Source organism: Dipodomys ordii, unplaced genomic scaffold (assembly GCF_000151885.1).
Source record: "Dipodomys ordii isolate 6190 unplaced genomic scaffold, Dord_2.0 Scaffold58, whole genome shotgun sequence".
Classification (NCBI taxonomy): domain Eukaryota; kingdom Metazoa; phylum Chordata; class Mammalia; order Rodentia; family Heteromyidae; genus Dipodomys; species Dipodomys ordii.
In genome coordinates, this window is record NW_012267274.1 from 1,700,991 (window position 1) to 1,725,505 (window position 24,515).

Sequence of the window (24,515 nt, forward strand, 5' to 3'; positions counted from 1 at the left end):
GGAGGAAGAGGAGGAGGAGGAAGAGGAAGAGGAGGAGGTGGAGGAAGAGGAGGAAGTGGAGGAGGAGGAGGAGGCAGCGCCATTTGGGAAGGGAGGCCCTGAGGTGCTCCTGCCCATGGGGCACTTAGACATAAAACTCGCAGCCCCCTTTCCAGCGCATCAGCGGCACACTTGCTCAGGGAAGAAAAGGTGACACCACGTGATGCTGGCCGTGGTGCGTGAAGAGCAGGTGCCACCTGGGTCCACTTGTCCAGCAACTCTACGCGGCAGGCAGGACCTGAAGAGATAATCCTGAAGCTGAGGAGCTGCTTCCCCATCCCCACTTCCCCTTATGACTGTGTACTGTGGTCACAAGGGAAGCTCCCCACTGACAGCCACCCAGCCTCTGCGCACCCCCCAGGGCTCTCTGGAGAACAAAAAAAAAAGCGTTGAGTCCTGCTTGGGTGCACACTTGACTCTGCAGAGAAGAATCGGAACAACTCCATCAGTGTCTGTCGGTCAGCGGAGCTCAGACATGCATAATAGCATCGTCTGGGTAACCGAATGTTCAAAGGGTGAATAAAAGTCTAAAGACAAGGAAAAAGATCGTTTCCTAGTATCCAATTAATCAGCAAGGGCACATTCTTTCTACATTGTTGCTAGGATCACCGAGCAATCATGAGGCTGTACAGAAGTGTTTAATAATGAATATCCTCCTCTTAACAATAGAGGGAATGGAGCATTGAAAAAATCCAACAAAACAAAGTCTCATTAAGAAGATGAACTATCGCCCCAAAAATCTCAAAAAAAAATCACTAGACTTCTCAAATGCCCCCATTTTAAATGACATGCTATTCTTTTGCCCAATATTCTGTCAAAACTCCTGTGAAGATCAGGCTGTTAACTGCCTTAAGTTACTGTAGAACAGGAGTCTCCAGGCTGTGCTTTGCTCTGAGTGACTCCATTTGATAAAACCCAGCTGGCTCCATTCCAAGTGCAAATGCTGAAGCACCGTGACTCTCTATCATGTTTGTGCAAGGAACCAAGTGCCCTCTGTCCCACACTGAGAAACAGATAGCTTGCACAGATAGGAGAACCTAGCAAGTTAAATCAGGGACTCTCATATGCAAGTGGGTCAGAACCACTTAAGGAAAGCTAGACCTGAGACTGCTGGACATGCGCACTAAGGAGGGCTGCAACCCCCTCATCTGGGTGATAGAAAGGGAGGGGCCTCTACGCACCCACATCCTGTGTGCATCATGGAACCCATGGGTGGGAAGTCCCAACCAACCTATCTCAGCCATCAGCTCAACAAGCTTGCCAGGCAGGACACACTTGGATCTGGTAAGTCTGCATCATCCTGCAACCTCACACCAGCCCTGCAACCACAGAGCAACTCTGTGTTAACCTCTATCTAGCCTCCTGCGGTGGCTTGCTTTGCATCTGTGTCAGTGAAGACCCTTTGAACTCTACAGCCATTTAACCCTTTCAAATGGGTAGATGATAGCTGTAACCTGTGTGTGTGTGTGTGCACGCACACGCATGTGTGATCTGAGAGCCAATATTAGTCATTGAGGTTGGAGTAAATAAAGAAACCCATGACTGCCAGTGGCCATGTTTACCAAGAGAACTCAGCAGCACTTGGAGGTGCGATTTGGGGGACTTGGGAGTTCACTGGTGTTCAGTACATTCAGGCATGGCAGCACCGCTGTGCTCCAATGCAGCCAGGGCAGCCCCAGCTCCCTGATGGCCCAGCAATGGGGCCATCAAGTGCATGCACTGAGGGCCCCCACCACAGCTCCACCAAAGCCTGGGATGAGGCAGGGTCCTGTGCCCCCACGTTACAGCAAAGTGCAAGTGCTGCGCTAGTCATGACAAACACCAAGCAGCACAGGGCCCTGTCCTAGGCCAGGCCGTGATGGCCAGAGGCCCTGCCTGGGCCCCCAAGGGGCTCCAACTCCCAGCATTCCCATGCCACGGGTTTCTGCTTTAACTCCTGCTTCAGAAGTCACACTGGTCTGCTAATATACTCTCCTTTCACTTGCATTCAACCTGAAACTGGTTCTTATATTTTTGTTTTTGTTTTTTTTTAAAAAAAAGGCAGTTGCTACCTGAAAATAGATAGGAGGCCTGCAGGGGACACGAAGAGTTTAACTTGGTTATCTGGCTGAGCTGGCAGAAGGGCAGCCCTACACCCTCCTATTCTGTGATGCAAAGGTGCCGGGGCAGGGCAGCAGCACGGCCTTGGCTGTGTTCTGTGCTCCCCAGGCCTGGCCCTGGAGATAGGACCTGCCGGGAATGACAACAGCAGAGGGGGCTGCTGTGGACACGCTGGCCAGCTCCGAGCAGAGCAGCATCCACACACGCGGCGCCGCTCGCCTCCCAAGGCGGGGACTGACCCCAGCCCAAGAGAGCCCCTCTCCTCCTCTCTCCACAGCACTGGGATTGGCAGAAAAGTGGTTGCAGAATGTGTTTAGCACTTGAACTCCAGCAGCTTTTAACCCTCGCCACCTCACCAGGTTGAAGACGGGCTGCCAGCGTTCACAGCTACGCCATCAGGGGGAGTTTGGGAACCCTCACCTGCTCTGCTTACCCCAAAGCTGGGCCCTCTGTGCAGCAGGGCTCCTGGCTAGCAACAGAACCCAACCAAGCAATGCAAGCAATCCAGAATGGCACAAAAGAAGGCCCAGAAACCACACTCAGAAAGAGCAAGGCCCAGGCAGCTGCAGACACCCAGGACCTCTGCCTCCACTTCCGCTTCCGGGTCACTTAGCAGAGAGTCAGAATCTACAGAGGAAGTGATGCCTGCGTCTCACCCGGCTGGCGGGCCTCCTCCTTGGCAAGGAAAACTCGGCCCCTTTTATCCAGGCCCCACCAGGCCCACCTTCTGGTTTAGTGCAATGATGGCCACGTTCCCCAAGGGAAGAGACACGGAGAGCAGGGAAAGAGTGGAGGCTCGGGCTCACACCCCTGGCTGAGAACAGCGCCCGGATTCAAGGCCTCTCCATGAATGGTAGCCCACACAATCACTGCTTCTTCTACAGAACTGAGGTAGTGCCCACCCGGAAGGCTGCTGTCCAAGGCCTAAAGCCACGCCTAAACCAACTGACAGACGAACACACACGGAAAAAGGTTTAAGTGTGATGGGGAGGGCGATTCTTTGCCTTGCTGCTGCTGCGGAACGCAGAGACACATACCGGAGAGCCATGCGGCTGCTCCGGAGCACCAGTGCCACCCACATCCCCCCACCCCGCCCGGGGTGGCCAGCAAGGTCCCCAGACCAAGGCCAAGCGTAGCACGTGTGCAGTGGTGGTGCACAACTCCGGAGGGGGCTGGGACATGGCTTGCCTGAGACCAAGTGTCATTGTAAAGCCAGCGTGCGGAGCGCTGCTTTAAATTGTGCATGCTCAAGCAGTCGGGACACCTCACTCAGTCGCTGTAATCAGGGTGGCGACGGAGGCCTGGGTGTCTGAATGAGCATTGCCACAGCACCAGCTCCGCACCCCAGGGACCCAGGCAGCCCACCTCAGCCCATTCCCAGTGCTCAAGACCCTGCAGCTCTGAAAACTGGCGACGAGCATGCGTGAGACACAGGCGTAAGGTTAGCAAATTCCTTGAAATGCCCAAGTGCAGACGCCTCCTTTCCACGACCTCCACAGATGGCCATGGCAGGGCGTGCTGCCACTCCACGGGGCTGCCAGTGCCCCCTCCCGGCTTTTCCACTAACCCCCTCGCTTGCTCAGGGGAGCTCGAAAGCAGGGAGTGGCAGCCATGCTCTGAGACCCCCCCAGGATTCAGCTGTTTCTTACAGCTAAGCAAAATAACAGGGATTCATATGCACTGCAAAATAATAATAATAGTAATAGTAATAATAATAATTACACCTCCATCAACATTAGCATGTAGGTATGAAATATTATGGCAGTGTAGTCTAATTAACATAGTAATTAGACATATAAATGTAGTTCCTGCTTCATTTCAAATACCTAATCTACCCTAATTACTTCTAATGTACTCAGTTTGGATGGACGCTGGTATTTCAGAATGTAAAATTATAACTTACCCCATTAATGAAAATTCAGTGGCAGCAAAACCATCCCTAATGCAACTATACGTGCCGTCTGTGTTGTTACTGCCAGCGGTGCTGAGGAGCCAGGGTGATTAGGACTAGGTGTTCACACTTCCCTCCCACAGAATGGCTTCCTTCACAGAGATCCCAGAGGCACCAGGGACTCCAGCAGCACTCAGGAAGGAGACTCGACACGGCGCGGAGCTGCCACACAAGCTCGGCGCTGCCTCCCCCAGGAAGGAGCAGCAGACAGAGCAGCCACCGCCCGGAGGATGCCTGATGGCTTATGAACTCAGACCTTAGGCAAAAACCCTGCTAATGGGGTCCTCACCTCCCTCATTACTGCAGACCTAGACCCCGCTGCACACGCTATGCTCAGCCAGTGCTACACACCTGTGCCCTGCTCCCGCCCCTGCCTCACTGAACCTAGGTGTTAAGGCCCACGCACACCCCTCCCCTCACCCCCAGTCCTACCTTAGGTCCAGCTTCTCAGCTCATTGTGGTGAGGGGCAGAGGAAGGAGGTTTGTTCTATGACAGCCATGGAAGGCAGCATGTCGATCCATCTTCAGCCATTTTCAGGGACACCCACCCGGCCTCAGGTCAAATAGGGGAGAACTGAGAATAGCGTGAGAAAGATAACATAGTTGAAACAGACCCAAGCCACAGGTGTGGCCTGGTTGGCCATTATTCGCTCGGTCTTGGACTCTGGATGCCTGGTGGGTGGTCTATGACTTTGAACTCGTCTCTTCACAATAAGAAGATGGAGTTACAGTTTGCCTTTTGGCATAAGACACTTGTTGGTAAACTGTGTTCTTCCTGCACCCAATGTGGTTGTCATGTGACTGTCAGAAGGGACGGCTGGGGTCGGAGGGCACAGAGGCCAAGGCTGAGCGTCAGATCTTAGTGAGCACAGCCCAGCAGGAGCAGCTTCCAGGCGCCTCTAGCCTCCTGTCGGAGTCCCGGCATCTCATCTCCAAGCCTAGGCATCCGCAGGCATCCGTGCCCGGCAGGCCCGCTCTGCGAGCTGGGGCCGTCGCGAGGAAGGAAGGCCACCGCACATGAGCCCTGCATTTCTCAGGCTACCGTGTCACACAGCAATCCTGCTCCACCTGCTGCTCCTCCACCCTGAACAGCTGCAGTCGGAATACATCCAGGAAGAAGCATTCTCCTCCACCAAGAGAGGCAGCCTCATGGCTCCCAATCAACTGAATGCCTGCTGGATGATGTTGGCTGACCCAGCAGGAGACCGTACGCAAAGACCAGAGGCCTGACTCTGTGGGGGCCCCAACAAATTAGGTCCAGTCACTTAGCCCAAAGAAGACAAACATCAACAAAGGAGAAGAGAAGGGAAATGCTGCTGTCGGTGTGTCCGTGTTGGAAAAGTAAGGATCAAGCATCTACACCTGTGTTCTGTGCAGGAAGGGACTGCGGGGTTCACAGAGGAGGGACTGGGAAAAGGAGAGAGAGAAGTGTAAATATGTGGAGATTTGTGTGGCTGTGTGGTCCTGGCCGACGGTGGTGTGATGTGAATCGTGATCTCAGTCTGGCTCTACGAGGAAGCCCAGAGAAGTCCTTCTTCTTGTTGAGGGGACAGTCCAGTTTCCATGAAAGCGGCTGCTAAGCCCATGTGACACACAGACGACGCGATGGAGCAGCGCCCCCGAGGGTGGGCGAAGGCCCTGTCAGGCCCCACCACTCGCCAGCATGGGCATCACACTTCCACTCTCAACCTCAGTTTACCCACGAAAGGAGGACGGTGAGACCATGAGACCGCTGATTGAAACTGCGGCTCCTGCGGTGCTCTTCCTGCTCTCCCGGGCCACCTGACCCAGGGGAAGCCTCTGTCTCTTCCGGAAGCTCCGAGCACACACCTGCGAAGGGGTGTGTCTCCAATGGGGTGTGGTTTTTGCCTTCTTTGGTGACTGTACCCCACCCCCTGCACCTCCACTTGCCCCACGACAGCTGCTCTGCTGGAACTCTCCTCTGATTCTCTGACACTCCCACAACACTGTATTTCCTTGGTGTTAAACACCAAGCACTATGCTAATGAGCCATCAGCATTGCAAATCCAACCTCTGATGTGAGGAAGATGCATTTCATTTTTCAATTAAAAGTTGATTTCCAGTGTTCAGCCCCATCCTGCATTACCATCACCTCTTTAATTAATTTAGCATCTTTCAACCAGCAGTTGCTAAATTGCCAAAGCAGAGATATGAAAACTGAACTGAAGGCTGCTCCCAACCCAGGGCGGGCAGGCCTCGGGAGCACCTGAGAGGCCTTTGGTTATTTGAATCAGAAACCATTTATCTGACAACACTTAGCTTAAACAGCAATTAGTGAAGAAGGGAAGACAAAGCCATTGCGAAGGGCGCTGGGCAGGCCCAAGGCCAAGTGCGGGCAAGAGCTTCAAAACTCACGCCTCGCACTTAGACAGGAGCCTTAATGAGTTCCTGGGGGGACCCCACTTCTGCTGCCGGCATTGCGGGAGGTCTTACGTGGCCTTCCCTTGCTTGTCTGTGGGGGTTGTTTTTGCTTTTGTTTTTGTTCTTTGGAGCAACATTCCTCCAGGCTCAAGCGTAAGACACATCCAAGTTTGTTGCAATCTAGAACCTGCTTGTGGAGGGCCTGGCTTGTGCCCGGCCTGGTGTGCACAGGCCACAGGTCCTCCAGACTCAGTCTAGAGCCTCCGGCTGGTGGGGCCTGCCAGCCTGCTCCTCCAGCCACACCCTCCCCACATGAAGGCCAGGGCTGTCAGCACCTCGCCATTCCTTAGAGGAAGAGTTGTCTCTCTCAGCTCAATAACCCAGATCTACCCCTCACATGGTACAGATTTGCCAGGCACCCACCTCCTCCACCATCAGACCTTCCCAGGTTCAACACAGCCCGGCCCAGTCTCCCTGCAGCTCCATCACCTCCCATGCCACGTCTGGAGTGAGCATTTACGCTGGCAGACAAGCCTTCCTTCAGCTGATCTTTAGTAGGATGTTTTCAGAGGCTCCAAAGACACCTCTACACTGGCAGATGTCCTGTCCGAAGGCACAGTGGGAAACCCGTGTCATCTCTCTGAGAAGGCCTTGTGTAGGAGGCCTGTGCCCAGGCCGGGCCACCCCAGTGGTGTCTTCTGGGTCCTCCTGAAGAAGGAGCTCCTGTCCTCCAGGAGTGGGGAGCGCCAGTGTCATGTCAGCATCCGTGCTCAGCCACAGCAGCAGCAGCAGCAGCAGCAGCACCCAGCCCTCTGCGTGGGTGCCAGCCTCATCCAGCTCCAGCACAAAGATAAACCCAGCAGCAGCATGCAGCACCATCGTCAACATGAGCTCTAGTCCAAGCATAAACCAGCATCTGCACCAGGATCGGCCTGGAATCCCCATTTATCTCAGAACCAGGCCAGTACAGCACCCAGCATCAGCACTCAACACTCAGTGTTAGTGCACGTATCAGGTCAGCACCAGCTCTGAGCATCAGTACCAGCATCCGTCCAACCCCAGCCACAGCATCTCACCACTCAGCATTCAGTACCAGCACATCAGTCTAGCATTTATTTCACTATTGGCACCAGAACCAGGATGGGTGCAAAATAAACACCAGGACTGGTCCTGCATCAGAACCAGCCCCGGCCCAGCATCAGTTCAGCAGCAGCCTCAGTGGCGGCAGCAGCAGGAACATCAGTGTGCCCGGCTATCCCACTGAGAGTAGAGATCCCCACCTTGACCCAGCCCACTGGGTGCTCAGAGAATTCACATGGGAATAAGTCAGACTCCCAAGCAAGGGAGCGCTGGCTTGTGTGCTAGGGGAGAGGGCCCGGATGTGGGGAGTCTGAGAAGTTCTGTAGGTGATTCCAGTACCAGGCTCTTATGAGACCCTGTCACAGGCAGTCCTGACTGCTTCTACCCTGTGTATGTGAAGGAAACTCCTAATCGGGATGAAGGATCAGGCCACAAGGATCCCTGAAGGCCCAGGACCATGGTGGTACTGAGGACAGTGCCCCAAGCCTCCAAATGTCAGCATTGGTGTGGGATGTGGGGTCCACATGTCCTCCTAAAGTCCTCTATTGATCAAGACTCCATCTTGGAGCCTAAATACTCCTGGGTTCCCGAGTGGCAAGAGGCAAGACCCCTGCAGGCCTTCATGAGACAAAAAGCCAGAGCACAAATGCAGACACGCTCCTGGTTTCCCTCGGCTGAAATTCGGTAGCTACTTGTGTCTGCAGAGCATCCTCACCTGCTGACATGCCCAGTCCTGCCCAGCATTGGCCAGCTGCGGTCTGCAGAGGTGCCCCAGAGGAGCGTGTGGCAGACCATGCTCAGAGCAGCGGGCCAGTCACTCTGAAGAGGCCTCCGTGTTCCTCGGAGGCCTGGCCAGCCATGGGTCCCAAGTTCTCCCTAAGCTCAAGTGTGGTGAGTACTGGCACAGACGATCCCTCCCAGAGGCCCAGGAGGCAATGGTCTCAGGCTCTCACCTCAATCCCTTCTCTCATTCGTTATCCATCACACCTCTAGAAGTAAACTGCAGCCTGCATTATTGAGTGCCTGGCCTGCTCTCTGCCGAAGACGGATCACTGGTGGTCAAGCCACAGGTCTGACATCGCCCCTCTGAAATCAATACAGAACACATTTGTAAAGGTTGACTTGCCCCAACCAAACCATCTCCTTCCAAAGGATGTAGCCTCATTAAACTGTAAACAAGAGCAAAAGCATTCATTTTCATGGACCTGCAAGCTTTCTCTCAAGTAGCTCGTCCTTCTGGGAGATAAAACTATGACAAATATCACCAGCAGACATTCGGGATGATTTCATGGAGTGGACGTGAGACATGTCAGACTTTGGTTAGGTTGAACCAAATATACAAGCTCCTTTTCATGCTGTACTTATAGGGATTTTTTAATTTATCTAGTTATTATTGCTTGCATTTGGTAGGCTCCATTCCCACCACAGCTGCATTTTAAAAGAACAAGGAAGGGAGCAGGAGGTTCTAAAGGCTACTGCAAGAACCTACCGAAACTAAATGGTTTAAACAAATGTATTGTCTCAGTTCCTCCAACCCAAGTCTCAGATCGAGGCTTTTGCAGAGCAGGGCTCCCTCCGGAGGGTGTGCAGGGCCTCCTCACCCCCGGACCCCCAATGACGGCCCCGCCCCCCAGCTCAGGGGCCACGCCAGCACCTCCACCTTCACGGAGCAGGACCCCTCTGTGCATGTTCCCACATGACCTTCTCCACTCCGTGTTGGCCTTTGTAAGAAGAACATCAGTCCACCCTGCAGCACTGTGACTTTGTCCTCATTGACAGGCAAACTATTCCCCAAGACCCACTCCCAAGAAAGGTCACACTCACAGGTCCCGGGAACTGGGATTCTTGTGTAAGCCACAGCAGGTGGCAGATGCCGTGTCTGACAGGAGCGTGGCGGGGCGTGATGCAGGTGCTACCAGGCCTCTGTGTCTTCTCCCCAGACCCCTGTCCTGAATTTCCAGGCAAGCCCGGAGAGCCAGGTAAACTCTCACAACGAAAGAGGCACGTTCGGGGCTGGGAAGGTGGCTCAGTGGTAGAGCGCTTGCCTTGCATGCATGAGCCCTGGGTTTGATTCCTCAGCACCACATAAGCAAAGAGAAAAAAGCCGGAAGTGGCACCATGGCTCAAGTGGTAGAGCGTTCGCCTTGAGCTGAAGAGCTGAGGGACAGCGCCCAGGCCCAGAGTTCAGGCCCCACGACCGGACCCCCCCCCAAAAAAGAAAGAGGCGTGTTCAGGAAAACACCTTTTCTAATATATTTCCTACTAAGGCAAGGCATTGGAGAAAAACCTTTGCCTAAGATCCCTAGGAGTTACTGTTAAAGCTCCAGAACCAACACTGACTGACTCCTCCTACGCCTACAGAAATTTACGTTTTAAAATAACCTCTGCGTTAATGCGCATTCCCCCTAAACACCCCAGGGCAGCAGCTCCTCCATAATGCGCATGGGACGCTCCCTCACCAGCCCCCAGGACGGGCGTGAAGAAGCCAGTAATAGCAAGGCACACTTCCTTACCGAGGTCCAGCAGAGAAAACCCTGAACCCTCCAATCCAAGGCAGCCTCGCTGAACTCACCTCTGTGTTCCACCTGGTAAGCCAAAGGGAATGATGGGTTTTCTGAAGAGCCCAATAGAGCTGCCTACAAAGAGCATAAAAGTTCCAGGTCTTTATTTTTTTTAATTGTCAACACCAATTTCCAGATGAGAAAGGAGACATCAAAGTGTCAGAAAACATTAAGCCCCAGGGGCCCTGATAAAAAGAGACATGATACTGAGAGGAAGATAAAACGTGGTGACAACATTACTTTTGAATTGCCTTTGCTAAATATTCTCAGCACAGACCCAGGAACCCCTGACTTCTCCTGACCACATCCACTCAGACCGCCGGAGCCTCATCCACTCAGACCGCCCGGGGCCACAGCCTGACAGCAGACAGACAGCAAAAGGTGTCAGCATGCGACTCAGAAGGAACACCTGACAAATTTCATGAAGGTTATTTTCAAGCATAAAAATATTTTGCAGATATTTTAAGTCAAGATAAATAATCTGACATTTGAATATTTGGGCTTTCTTCTAGTTATTTTATGAGGGAACAGTGGCTGTACAAGGGGTTTTCACTGTGGCATTTCCAAAGATGTATACAGGGCACTCCATCAGACTCTCCCCCCATCGCTCTCCCTCATCCCTCCCCCTTCTTAAAACAATTCAGCAGGTTTTATTGTCTGAGGGGTTTTCTTTTTGTGTTGTTGTTGTTGTTTTGTGCTTGTTACAGGTCTTGAACCCAGGGCCTGCTTGTTGTCATGTAACTTTGCACTTGAGGCTGGTACTTTACCACTTGAGCCACAGCTCCACTCTGGCCTTTGGTTGATTAGAGACATGAGTCTCATAGACATTCCTGCCAAAGCTGGTGCAAACCACAATCCTCAACTGGGAAGGAGTGAGGGAAGGGTCACATTGTCTAAAAAGAAATGTGCTCATTACCTGACGTAGGTAACTGTAACTCCTCTGTGCATCACCATCATAATAACAATTTTTAAATATCCAAGAAATGTATTAAAAAGAAAAAATACCTGAGATCCTCACATCTCAGCCTCCTGAGTAGCCGAGATCACAGGAGTGAGCTACGGGTGCTCCAGTTGTTTGGTTTTTACACAGGCACCTTACATATTTTGACCATATCAACCCTCCTTTGCCTTCTCATTAGCCCCTCCCTCCCACCGATAGCCAACCCCAGGCTCCAACAGAGCCTCGCACAGGTCAAATCACTGGGCTCTACAAATGCAACTAAACGCACGCAGGGGTAGCAGCTGGTCCCTCGGGATTAGAGGGACAGGGAAGATGGCATCTGTGGCCAGCTCTGCATACCAGCTGGGATGTCCTTTCACAGGAGTCCTGCTGGGCTCAGGATAAACTTGGAAACCAGACAAACCAAGTTAGAATAGCAATTACCTCAAGTACCCAGCAAGCGAGGAGAGAGTACCTGGCAGGGCCCAGCCAGTGATTCTGAGCTCGCAAGTGCGTCTGGGTGCTGGTGCTCTGCCACAGAGATCAGCCACGACAAGGCTCTCCTGCTGTTCATTTCAGCTAAATGAAGCATCCAGATACTGGGAGAGAGTCAGATCGTCCGCTGAGTGATGAAAAGCTAATAGAAAACCCATTCGTCCTGTTGTTTATCACATTTGACAAGAAACTGAATGCCACGAAACAGAAATCATCGCAAAAGTAACACATTTCATTAGGGGAAAAAGCTTAAAGCATCTATACAACAACACGTCAGCCCATTTCCAATTTCTTCCAAGATCTTTGCAGAAGTTATGGTGAATAGAAAAGGAAAGGTTTTTGAGTTTCCATGAATTACGAGGTTTGAGGGGGTTTGAAATTTGCCAGGGAGCCATTCTCTGTACCAGAATATTACACTTTGGAGGCCAGTACAAAAATCAACAAACCATCCAATACATCCAGCCCGAAGGAAGGAAGCGCTAATGACATACTTACCCAAATTGCTTAGCTTCAGCCTGGGGGAGGCAGAAACTTCGCAAATTAGAGGACATGGGGTAACGGGAAGGAAGGGTCACCTTGCACTGCAGATGCTCTCATCACCAGTGCCCATGAACTACTGCATCACGTGGAGAAGAGCAGACAGAGGAGCTTACCAGGGGTAGGAGAAAACAGGTTGTAGGTGCCAAGAATCAGACATACATTCTCACTGAAATCTCTCTTAAGATAAAATCTCATTTCCAACTTAAATTGACTGTTGTGAACGGTATTAAGCATTGTGAATGTCAGAAGTCCTACACTCTATCAAGATGGAGCGTTAGTCAAATTCAGAATGCCAGGATTCAAAGAATCCAAATTCCTAAAGTACTTTTATAAAATGTTGTCTCTAGAAAATACAGAGTCACATGCGGTCTACCAGCTCCTGGGTATGTGTTCCTGAATTTTATGGGGTCAATGGTTACTATGGGGACCCGAGAAACAGCACTCCAAACATCCCGTGAAAGAGGGTGCAGTCCATGAACTGAATGAATGTTCTCTGGTTCATTCATTGGTTGATACATAGGCTCGTTGGTTGATTCATTGGTTGGTAGGGTAGTTATTTGGATGGTTGGTGGATTGGTAGGTAGGGTATTTGTTTGGTAAAGTTGGTGACTGGTTAGTTGATAAGAAGTTTTGTTGATTTGTTGGTAGGTTGCTAGGTTGACTTGTAGGTAGGTAGCTTGCTTGCTTTCTTGATCAGTTGGCGGATAGTGTGGTGGATTGTCTGGTTACTGGATTGGTTGATTGGTTGATGAGTAGGCTGGTTAGTTATTTCTGTTAGGAAGGTTGGTTGATGGATGGAAGGTTAGCAGATTAACAGATGGATGGACTCATTGACTGAATTGTTGGCTACATATAGGGAGGTTGGAGAGTAGACATGTTAGTTTGTTCTGATGGTATCCTTGTAGCAGACAATCTGAAATGCATCCATCTGTGTCTGTCCCCAGACCCACAACAGGTTGGTGACGTGGGTCACTTCAACCCCAGCCCCAGTGTGATAACCAGAACTCCTCATCTCAGCATTTCAAATTCTCCTGTTGTTGGGCCTAGTGGGCAAGACGCCCCCACAGCCTGCCAGGGGACAGCACTCACCAGACTTTGTTCATGTTGAAAATATTCTGAGGCAGAGAGAGGCGGGAGCCAGTCCCTCCACCGTGGGGAAATTCAACACGTGAGTGGGCTGCTCCCCCCTCCCTGCCCCCCATGGAGTCCAGAGCCTGGAAGACACCCAGCCCTCTCGAGCAGCAGCCTGCCCAGACCTGCCCATGTGCCTGACACAGGCCTGACCACGGCAGGCTTATAGACTAGGGTCTGCAGGGAACCCCTCTCCAGGACTCTCTCCCCGGCAGTATTCACCTTGTCTCCTCTGTAAGCCACATTCCTTTCCATCACCTGGCAGGCCCCCAAATAACCACGGCAGGGCTGAACGCAGAGGGCTGGATGAGCTTTTCCAATAGCAGGTAGAAAAGAAAGTCACACCACTCCAGGTGAGTTCCTGCCCAAAGCACACGGTGCTCAGTCACCAGGGGTGGGCGGCCCTCAGCTCGCAGCGCTGGCTGCTCCCAGCAGAGAGCAGCCCGGCCCCCGGGGCCCTCACAAAGCCCCGCTCACCGTGTGCTCCAGCCACGAGCAGGAAGGATGTGTCACAGCACTTGTGACTCATGCTATTGATGGTGGCACCTCTCACAAAAAGGCAAAGTAGATGCCGCCGGCACAGCGCAGCACCTTATTCATAAAAGAGCTCAGGGAGCCATGAGTGCAGCCTTGGCTGTGCCGCCTGGCAGCAGGCGGTGTGGTGAGCTCCCTGCGAGCGGAGCTGGGCGGGCTGCTCCCGCAGGGTGGCTGCCAGGGGCTCACACCGGGCTCACACCTGGCTCACACCCGGCTCACACCCGGCTCACACCCGGCTCACACCCCGGCTCACACCCGGCTCACACCCCGGCTCACACCCCGGCTCACACCCGGCTCACACCCGGCTCACACCCGGCTCACACCCGGGCTCGGCCCTCACTGCCTCCTTTGTTCTCATCTCCAGAGACCACGGTGCCGGGAACTGTTCGTTTCCTGGTCGTTTGCTCTCATTGAACCTCACCATGGCCCCATCATCTCGAGTACAGCCACCGTGTCCAGCGGCCTCTGCACTCATCTCCAAGTGTGCATCTGTCTCCAAGTGTGCGTCTGTCTCCAAGGGTGCGTCCATCTCCAAGGGTGTGTCCATGTCCAAGGATGCGTCCATCTCCAAGTGTGAGTCCATCTCCAAGTATGCGTCTGTCCCAAAGGTGCATCCATCTCCAAGGGTGCGTCTGTCTCCAAAGGTGAGTCCGCCTCCAAGTGTGAGTCCATCTCCAAGTGTGCGTCCATCTCCAAGGGTGCGTCCATCTCCAAGTGTGTGTCCGTCTCCAAGTGTGCGTCCATCTCCAAGGGTGCGTCCATCCCCAAGTGTGTGTCCATCTCGAAGTGTGCGTCCATCTCCAAGGGTGCGTCCATCTCCAAGGGTGCGTCCATCTCCAAGTGTTTGTCCATCTCCAAGGGTGCGTCCGTCTCCAAGGGTGCGTCCATCTCCAAGGGTGCATCCATCTCCAAGGGTGCGTCCGTCTCCAAGGGTGCGTCCATCTCCAAGGGTGCGTCCATCTCCAAGGGTGCGCCCGTCTTCAAGGGTGCGTCCGTCTCCAAGGGTGCGTCCGTCTCCAAGGGTGCATCCGTCTCCAAGGGTGCATCCGTCTCCAAGTGTGCGTCCGCAGAGCACTGGAGGGAGGCTGTGGGAGGCGGCTGGGTCCCTGGTCACCCTGGGAAGTTACTGTGGTCCCAGGCAGCCTTGATGGGGCCTAGCATGAGCTGATGATGCTCATTTGGTTTCCGCGGTTATTCGTTTGCTGGGGCTGCTGTAACAACGGTCACACACCTGATGGCCTCAAAGAAGAGTTGGCTTTTTCACAGAAGGCCAGAAGTTCAGTATCATCGTGCTGTGAGGTTGGTTCCCACAGAGCCACCCCCACCCCAGCCTCCGGCCAGCAGCTCTTCCTGTGTGTTGACTTGAGAGCAGCATCTCGCTCTCATCTCTGACTCCATCCTGATGTGGCTCTCCTGTGTGTCTGTGGGTCCTCTCTTCTTGCAAAGACAGGAGCTGTCGGATTAGGGCCTGCCCCTGCTCTTGCTCGAGCTCAAGTAGAGATTCTTCAGGTGAGTATCGCTGCAGTCGCTACTTGCAAGAAGGGTCACACTCATGGAGACTAGGGGTGTGGGCTGGGACGTACCCGCTGGCCGGCCCACTGCGATCTGAATTCATCACACCATGAGACCAAGGCAGGGTGCACAATCCCCCTGGGCACCCACGCGTCGTGACTGTCTTTGATCCTGCTGATTCACAGTTCTACATGCCAAGTGCAGCCCTGAGACGTTGTCCATGAACTCTTAGCTTACCTAGGGCATCCGTGTCTCATTTTGCAATGGGCCAAAGTTGATGGAATCGAGTTGTGTTGAGTCTCTTTGTGTGTGTTGAGCTGGAGATAGAAGTCAAGGCCTTGCTCCTGCTCGAGAAACATTCAACCTCAGCTCCAAAGAAAACATTTCTAGTGGCAAGAACCAGAAAGGTTGAGACTCCAGGTAGCTGCAGTGGCCTGGGGAGGCCTCAGGGGGAATTGAGGCAGAAGCCTTGATGGTGGCCTGTCTCCCGGGGGAAGGCACGTCGCCAGGCACTAGAGCTGGCTGAGGAGCATCGCAGTGGGCAAAGCAGCGGGAAGGCCATGCTACACGCCCTCCACAGGACGCACCCAAGTCCAGCTGGGCAGGTCCAGCCTGTGCAAGGTTCTCCTCCGATTTACAGGTCTTTGAGGAGACCCCACAGCTGGGCTGCCTGGGGTGCATCTTTGATTTTAACCTCTGTGCCCTGATCCCAGAACAACTGAGGAGGAGAAGCCCATCCCTGTGTGGGGTGACCTAGGCTAGAACACATTGGACAACCTGCTGCAAACTTCCTCGAACCAGCTGAGCAGAGAAGACGCGCTGGAAGCCGGCGTGACACAGTCCTGGAAGAACAAATCTGGTTTTCCAGTCATAAAAACATGCATGCAAAGGTCTATCACCATGTCTTTAGAATCTGGGCTTGTTTAGCAATGCGTACAACACAAATGACCAGACTGACCTAGGAAGAAGTAGACCATCCGAAGCTGCAGCCATCAAACTTGACAATGTGTCAGCTTCCCTGGAGGGCACAGGGTGGGGTTGGGGTGGGTGGGCCGAGGGCCAGACCACCCACATCTCAGGGGACGGGTGCAGGAGGCACACCTTTTGCACCAGAGACCAGCCCCCAAGATGATTACACAAGAGGCTCTTTGTAACTGGCAGAATTCATAACTGGAGTAATAATCCCATATTAGGAGAGTTAATATAACTCTATCACAGTAGAAGAGAGAATTCACGTGCACTAGGACCTTTAATGTCCAAAGAGCTTCTACAGCTGGAGGGGAGGGGGAAAGAAGGGGAGGGGAGAGGGGAGTGGTGACCGCATGCTCCTTCAAGCATGGTTTTAAACATACTGAGAGCTGTAGTAAATTGCGCTGAATGAATGAACCCGTTCGTGAAGGAATGAAGCCGGAGGAAGCCACGGTCTCACCAGGGCGGCCGAACCTTGGCCCTGGCCGCCTGGCCATGTGAGCTGAGCCTTCAGGAGGCCTCTTGCTCAAGCTTCACCGTCCTGTAAGCTCATGGGTGACAATGCATAGCCACCCTGTGACAGGTCCTCTCCCGGTGTGGGAGGGGTCAGGATCAAAGTGGAGCTGCCGGGTCAAACAAACAAAAGTGGACACTAAAGCAAATGAAAGACAGACCCCCGCACATGACTGCCTGACAACCATCACAAAAGACCGCCGGAGAACAGCTGGGAACAGAGCGGCCCTCACCACTCCACAAGGACTTGTGCCCACGCACCGTCCAGGCCCAGACTGGCCCCAACCCCTGACTCGTGCTTGGGCTTCAGAACTCGTGTTTCAAATAGATAATGTCAATCCTTCAACTTGCCTCAACCTCTGCTTGACATTTAGGTTGACACCAATAGCTGTTGCTTGAATGAAGTCCTGCTTGCAACTGTCTCCCAATTCAGGCTCTTCTGACCCCTCTGTGGTGGAGCCTGTCTGTTCAGTCACATCTCCAGTAGAAGCAAAGAGGAGCCATGTGCATCTGTGGCTGGAAGATTCCTGCCGGCCTGAGATGAGGGGCGCAGGTGCTGAGCCGGGCTCGGCCACGCCGCATTGCGGCCTGTGCGGCCTGTGCACACCGCACACCCGGAGCAGGATGCAGAATGAGCAGCACATGGTCTCCCGCAGCCGTGCCAGCCACCGTGGACCACGGGACTTCCTTCCAATCGCTCTGAGCGCTGCTGGTACTGACGATCTGGACAGACCCCAAACACCTGCTTAGCAGGATTCAGCCTGGATTCTGTGACAACTGAGGGTTGACCTGCTTCTAGGGAGAGAATCTAAATATCTAATCAGCCTGAAGCCCTGATTTCATGAGCCTGTTTCAGCAGAGCCATCACAGTAAACGCGCTAGTTTAAAATTATGTGATGCCCCAAAGTCCCTTTGGCACAGATCACATGCTTTTCTGCTTCCTATTTTTCAAACATGTAGGCTGATGTATTCCTACTCCCCTCCAAGCTTTGCTAGGGAGAAAGTCTCCATTTCATCAAACCCTGTGCTGATGCTATTTCCTGTCCCTGTTAACACCTTAATGTGCAGCGCAAAGCCTGTAGCTCACAGCGTGGTACAAACACAGGGAGCCTAGGTCAGACGGGGGCTGCCACTCTGCACCTCCTTCCCCCGGGGTCTGGCTGGGCATGCTAGGCAACCTCTGGAGGAACGGCCCAACTTACGCTCAGGTGTGGGCCGGCCAGGCGTGCAAGGAGCGAGGAGACAGCGTGTGATACCACCACACGTGGCGAGCTCTGCAGTCTCCTGTCTCGCTCGGACTGAGAGGCATCTGGGGAGGGAAGCACCCCGCTGCCAGATGGGCACCCAAGGGGCCCTGCTGGGCCAGGCCCCTCTGCAACCCGCTCCCCAGTGGAAAGTGGAATCCAGAACTCTGTGCACCTGCCAGGAACCGGACATCATGAGGACTCATGGCAGCTTGACAGACAGGAGACGCCCTAATAAGACAGGAAACAGGGCTCTGTGATTCGCCCACTCTGTGCAGGTTAGCTTCTGAGATTAGAGCCTTGTTTCCTGCGGGGACCGTGTCTGGCCTGGGCCCTGGGCTCTCACTGCCGAGGTGACAGGCATGCACAACCACGGCTAGTTACCCCCCAGGAGGATAGAGTGCTTCAGATGTTTCTACCCACATGGCCTGGAACTGTAATCCTCCCAACCTCAGCCTCCCAACCTGTAGCCAGAGCATGCCACTGCATAGAGCGATGAGTTGAGAAGGGATGTCAAGAATGTTCCTGCCCAGGTTGGCCTTAAGGCATGATCCTCTGATCCTCAGCCTCCCAAGTAACTAGGATTACAGGCATGAGGCACTAGCACTGGGCTAGAATTGATCTTGCTAACCAAACATAGGCACCTCCAGGGAGAAACACCCATGAGCCAGAGCTGCATGTGTGGAAATATCCCAATGAGCGCCCTCTCCCTATTTTAATAAAAATAACTTTAAGAAGGAACTTGTTTCACTCATTTTTGTTCAAGAATTTAGGCCAAGAAGAACTGCATGGAAGATGATGCACACCCACAAACTGTTAAGAAAACAGCAGAACCTTGGAACAAAAGAGGATTTATCTACTGAGCAAAAGCCCCTCTGGCTTTCTAAGCTGGGCGGAGATCAGCCACAGGAGCCCCAGAGTCCTTGCCAAAGAGACCAACGAAGGAAGCCAGGCAGGGAGCTGCGGTCCGTAAATCTCCCACCAGTCCACAGAGGAATCAAGAGTCCTGAGAGAGAGGGCAGCAGAGTCCACACTTCCAGAAACCGGCTTGCTGTGATGTGCATGAACAGTGTGCTCGAGTGCCCGGAGCCAGGGGGGTTGTGTAAGATTCCTGTCCTGGGGAAGCTCAGGCTGGCGTGTCTCCCCGGCAGCCAGTCCTGATGGCTCTGCGCCTGGTAAGTAAAGCCTGGAAATCTGTACCCCTGGCCCCTTGGGGCCAGTCTTGCCCGGGGCCCAGCCTGAAAGTCTCTGCTCCTGAGGAGCCCGACGAGGATGCGCTGCTATCCCGCGTCCTCCGTGTCCTCCACCCCCACCCCAGGACACTCCTCTTCTTCCTCCATGGGCCTGTGATTTGCAGCCTTCTCGTCTCCATGGAGACCGGGACTTGGGGAGCGGAGGGGATGTTTCAGGATGGAATTCAAGGTGCTGAGGTTGAGCCCAGGGAGCCTGGCCCTTCTGCCCTGGGAGCCGTCTCCTGACGCGTCTGCACCCTGGACCACAGCAGACATGGGAACGGAAGCACCGGGCCTGTGGGAAAGGGAAGGGGCCCGTCCACGCAGGGCTCCGCAGCCCACCGTGGGCCCAAAGGGAAGGGGCCCGTCCACGCAGGGCTCCGCAGCCCACCGCGGGCCCAAAGGGAAGGGGCCCGTCCACGCAGGGCTCCGCAGCCCACCGTGGGCCCCAGGCCCCAGCAAGCCACAAAGCCGCAAGCCGAGGTACAAGGTGCGGGGGAGGCAGATCGGCTCACCGCAGGGACGGAAGGTCTGCAGAAAGCGCATCGTCCTTCTGCTGCAGGGCGGCTGGCTGCGGGCCTTCCTGGCTGGTTGGGAGGGGCGTGGAGTGGCCAGAGCCATTTGCAGAACCTGAGGGGCTGTGCCGTGCGGCCTGCGGGCCTGACACAGTCAGAAGTGTGGCTCCAGTCCCCACCATGGGAGAGTCCCAGGACCAAGTGAGACTCCCCGGAATACTGGCCCAGCTCAGGCCGCGGGATGGGTCGTGGCTGGCATGCCTCCAAGGGATCTCCACCCTGCGCCCAGCCTTCCCACGCTCCTACCAGTGGCTCACGCTTATCCAGAACACGGCCAGGTCTTCCCCGCCTGGCTCCCCCAGCCTCCTCAACGGGGCTCCGAACCTGTGCAGCCCACCCTCCTAGAAACTCAGATCGCTACATTTCCCTCTTCAGCAGTCCTCTACCCCCCACCCCACCCCCAGCAGAGCAGGATTTGCCATCCTGACGGCAGGAATGCTGGTGCCCTGGCCCCGGAGCCTGGGCTTCAGTGCCAGCGGCCCCTCCTCTCTCACATCTCCCAGCCTCGGCTCCGACATGCCAGAGCTGGAGCTCGGCATGTTACAACATGGCTCCAGCTCCCAGGAACTTTCTCCCAGGTCCTCCAGGCACAGTACCTGCCCCGGGACTTGGCCCTGGGTATGTGCCAGACACTGCCTGGCTACCTCCTCACGGCTATGGGCGATGGTCACCTCACCCACATGCAACCTGTCCTTAGACCAGCACGTCCCCCTCATGAGCACAAGCAGCAGTCAGGAATCCCAGCCAACGTGTCTCCGGTGCTGCCTGTGATAGGTCAGCCCTTGCAGGAGAGTGTGCCGGGTGCAAACCCACAGAGCAAGCAGAGACCAAGAAGGGGCTACTGCGGAGTTACCATCGACTCTGCAGAGGAGGCCCCAAGATCCAGGAAGCCCTCCTCCCGAGGAGACACTGCGGAAGCCACAGAAATGGTGACATCAGAGACAGCGACGGTGACATCAGAGACACAGACGGTGACATCAGAACAGGAGCAGCAGGGACGCGGAGGCAGAATGTCCAAACAAGCTGCAATCTGAAGGCAGCCACCACGCCCAGCAAAGACTGGCTTGCAGGTTCAGCAAATTTCAACTCTGGGGTGTTGGTCTGAGTTGCAGAAAGGCAGTTTCCCCTGGGGAGTCTGGAGCTCTGTTCTAGAATGTTCAGAGTGGGAATGTTGGCTCACAGGTTAAAAGTGCCTTTGAAGTAGCCAGGAAAGCTTTGCTTTGAAACCAAAGGAAAGATGCTCTCCTCCCACAGCGCAGTGGCTCTTCCCCCCGCAGCCCTCCCTGCCCTCGCCAGCCCAGGCGGCAGGGCCCACTGAGCGCAGGTCGCACCACGAAGCCCCCCACAGTGCAGGCCAGGCGGCAGGGCCCACTGAGCACAGGTCGCACCACGAAGCCCCCCACAGCGCAGGCCAGGCGGCAGGGCCCACTGAGCGCAGGTCGCACCACGAAGCCCCCCACAGCACAGGCCAGGACACTGAAGCCCACAACATCGCGCTGCTGGGTCCAGAAGTCGTTCCTCAAGAAAGCTCAGGGCAAACAAGAAAGCAAGTAGTGCAAGTAGCACACTGTGCGTCCGTGAGGCCCTGGCTCACCGTTGGCAGAGGGGCCAGGCTGACCTGTCTCATCCTTCCCGTGGCCACTGAGAGCAAAGACAAACTTGTGCATCCCACAGCTGAGGAGCCCAGGACTAACAGAAACCCACCGCACCCACCAGCAGTCTCTCCGAATTCCCTTCCAGAGTGGTCATGGGTTTGGCGAAAGTGAGTCTGGTTTTTGACTCCAGGGAATGGGTGGTATGGAGCAGAGAAACTCATCTTGACAAAGGGTATTGTTAGGCCCTGTGTCTCCTGGAGGAGCCTACACTGGGGTCCCCAGGAAATGTTGCGCCCTGGCAGGTGAGAAACATTGTACCCTAGAAACACATTGCACCTCCAAGGGGCATGTTTTACTGTAGAAACGCCGTGTGCCTAAGCGAGCTGCACCCTGGCCCGGCTACAGCGGGCTGCAGACAGAGCAGCCCCCACCCAGCAGGCTGCGGACAGAGCAGCCCCCACCCTGCAGGCTGAGCTAACCCAAGCCGCTGGTGCCGAGGTGAGCTGAGTGGTTGGGAACCCCACGGGGTCCCAGGATCACCTCCAAACCTGCTGCAGAGACAGAGGCATGGTGAGCCCTGGCCCAGCCTCTCGGCACTCCTGCTGCAGGCCCCAGGCTGGAGCAGGTGCAGGGCTCCACAACACACCTTCTGGTACCTGCCACAAAATCAGGACCCTTTGAAGGTATCTACCTTCCGGCACTAAAGGTCCAAGGACTCATTTCAGTGATAAGTGGAAAGCAAGATCAAAGCTTCGTTTCAACCATCAAAGGCGAGCAGAGCCCGGAGACGCCGTGCTGTCAGGGTGGTGATAACGGGTGTGAAGGGGTCTGTGCGGCAGCACCGGAGGCTCAGCGCTTCATGCGGGACTTAACTATTCCTGGAATTTATTAATTAAACCTAATTAGTGCTACCAGCCCAGAGGAGGCTGGGGCTCGGGGTGCGCAGGTTAGCCTAAGGGCTGGAACGCTCGCAGTTTTAATTGCAGGTAGGGAGAAAGTGGAGGAGCCGCTGCCATGCACCCACAGGGGGCTGGAGGGGAGAAGGGAGGAGAACTCCGGGCTCCATCTCGGCTGCCTGGATGTGAAAGATCCGAACAAGAAAACACAGGCACTCGGGAAGCCCCTCCGAGGTCCTCCAGGCCAGGACCACTGCTGACGGAGGAGGCCGAGGTGGGGACAGGAGGCCAGGGGCGGCCACAGGCCCAGCTCTGGCCACCGCCACCTCCCCCTGCGCTTTCTGCTCTCCCGCCGCAAGCCATTGCCCATGCACCGAGTCACAGGCTGTTAACTACCCAGTTCATCCAAATGACACACGCTGACACATGAGCTACCGACCTCCATGAACGTGAAGTGAAGCAAGTGTAGGGCCAAGTAGTCCCCCCCCCAGAACCCAAACTCTTCCTGAGTACAGTGGAGAGGACTCAGAGACAACAGCCAGCCTGCAGCAACCTCCACCGGCACAGGAGGCCGGCTGGTTGTGGGCTCGGGGATTTTTACTAGAGTGCATGAGTTGTACAGGAGGTCAAAGGGACTGAAGCTCAGCTTCCCCGGCATCACCAGCTACATGCTAGCTAGTCTCTATGCTCACAAGGGTGTGCAAAGTCTCCATTTGGAAAACTAGATGAGGCTAGGCATGTCTGCCCATAATAGCCACAGATAGAAGGAATGGCGTGCGTAGATGTCGGCAGCAAAATTTAAAACTTCGCCCAACCTCAGCTTTGGGTTTTTTTTTAATACTTCCTAACAGTCTTTTCCAAGAAATATTTCTCACTTGGTTAAATACCATCTTTACTTTGAAGGTACAGATTAAATGTATCGATTTTTGCAAGGATAAATCCTAGGTAGCACATCCTAAGACCCCTTGTCATCACAGGAAAGATAAGAACATTTAAAATATATTTTTTGTTAAAGAAAAATTATGATTTGATTGGAAAGGTCTTTCAACTGCAAAGATATTTTCCTTATGATATTGTATTCCATTGCAAAGTATTAAAAAAGTGTCAAGTTTATTCCAAAGTTCATACTTTTATAGTCGCTGGTGAAATTGGTTTCCAATAGCACTGCTGCGCGTACAGTCTCAGCCTCCGGCAGCCCCGCCTTGCTGAGGGCCAGAGCGGGGGCCACACTTCTTGCTGACCGCTGTCCCTTGCCTCGAATCCTCTATTTCCACCCAAGCACCCAGCACTTTCTCTATTGAAAAGCTGCTTACTGAGCTTAAATTGTCCTCCAAAAAAATTCTTTTGTTACCCAAAAAGAATGTATTCTTTATGTATTTCTAAATAAAAGCAGATTGTAGCAAATATCAGAGGCCAAGGCATTGGTAACCTACCCTGGGTACACGCACAGCTCCCAACCACCGTTTATATAATTTGTTCCAATTCCCGTTAGTTCAGATCTCCGCCCACACTTTCTATGTACCTTCCAGCAGTATTTGCTAATAAAGAATGCATTTGGGTTTGTCATCGTACAGTTTAATGATAATTATTTCCGTCATTTTGCCTCCTCAGGAAGAACAAACCTTTCCTGGTGATTGCATGGGTGTTGTCTGCCTCACCACAGGCTCCCAGGGCCTAGCCACACACATCCTCACACAGCAAACTCGCAGCACACGCCAGCAGAAATCCCTAATTTCATCACCTTTCTCCATGATGAAAGCCTCGTGGTTACATGGCTAGGGTAGCTTGCGCGTGATTCCATCTCTTATCCATATGGAAAGCATAAATCTCAGTGACGATGAGAACTATATGGGGAACATTGTATAGACTTCTGCTTCTGGAAAAATGGAGACCCAAACTCAAAGATGCCTTCCCATCATGCACAACAAACCTGAAGGCAATGTGTAGCTTTTACTTAGAAGATAAAAAGTCAGGGGCTCGTCAAGTCTGCTTTATAATACTAAACTGCATAGCCAAAAGATAAAACTTCACAAGACTTAAAAGGAAACTAAAATAATAAGCCAGGCACCAGTGGCCCCTGACTGTAATCCTACTTACTCAAATGGCGGAGATCTGAGAATTGCCGTTTGAAGCTAACCCTGAGACAAAATGCAAAGATTCCTACCTAATTAACCAGCAAAAAGCTTAGGAAATGAAGTGTGGAGTAAGTGGTAGAACACCAGC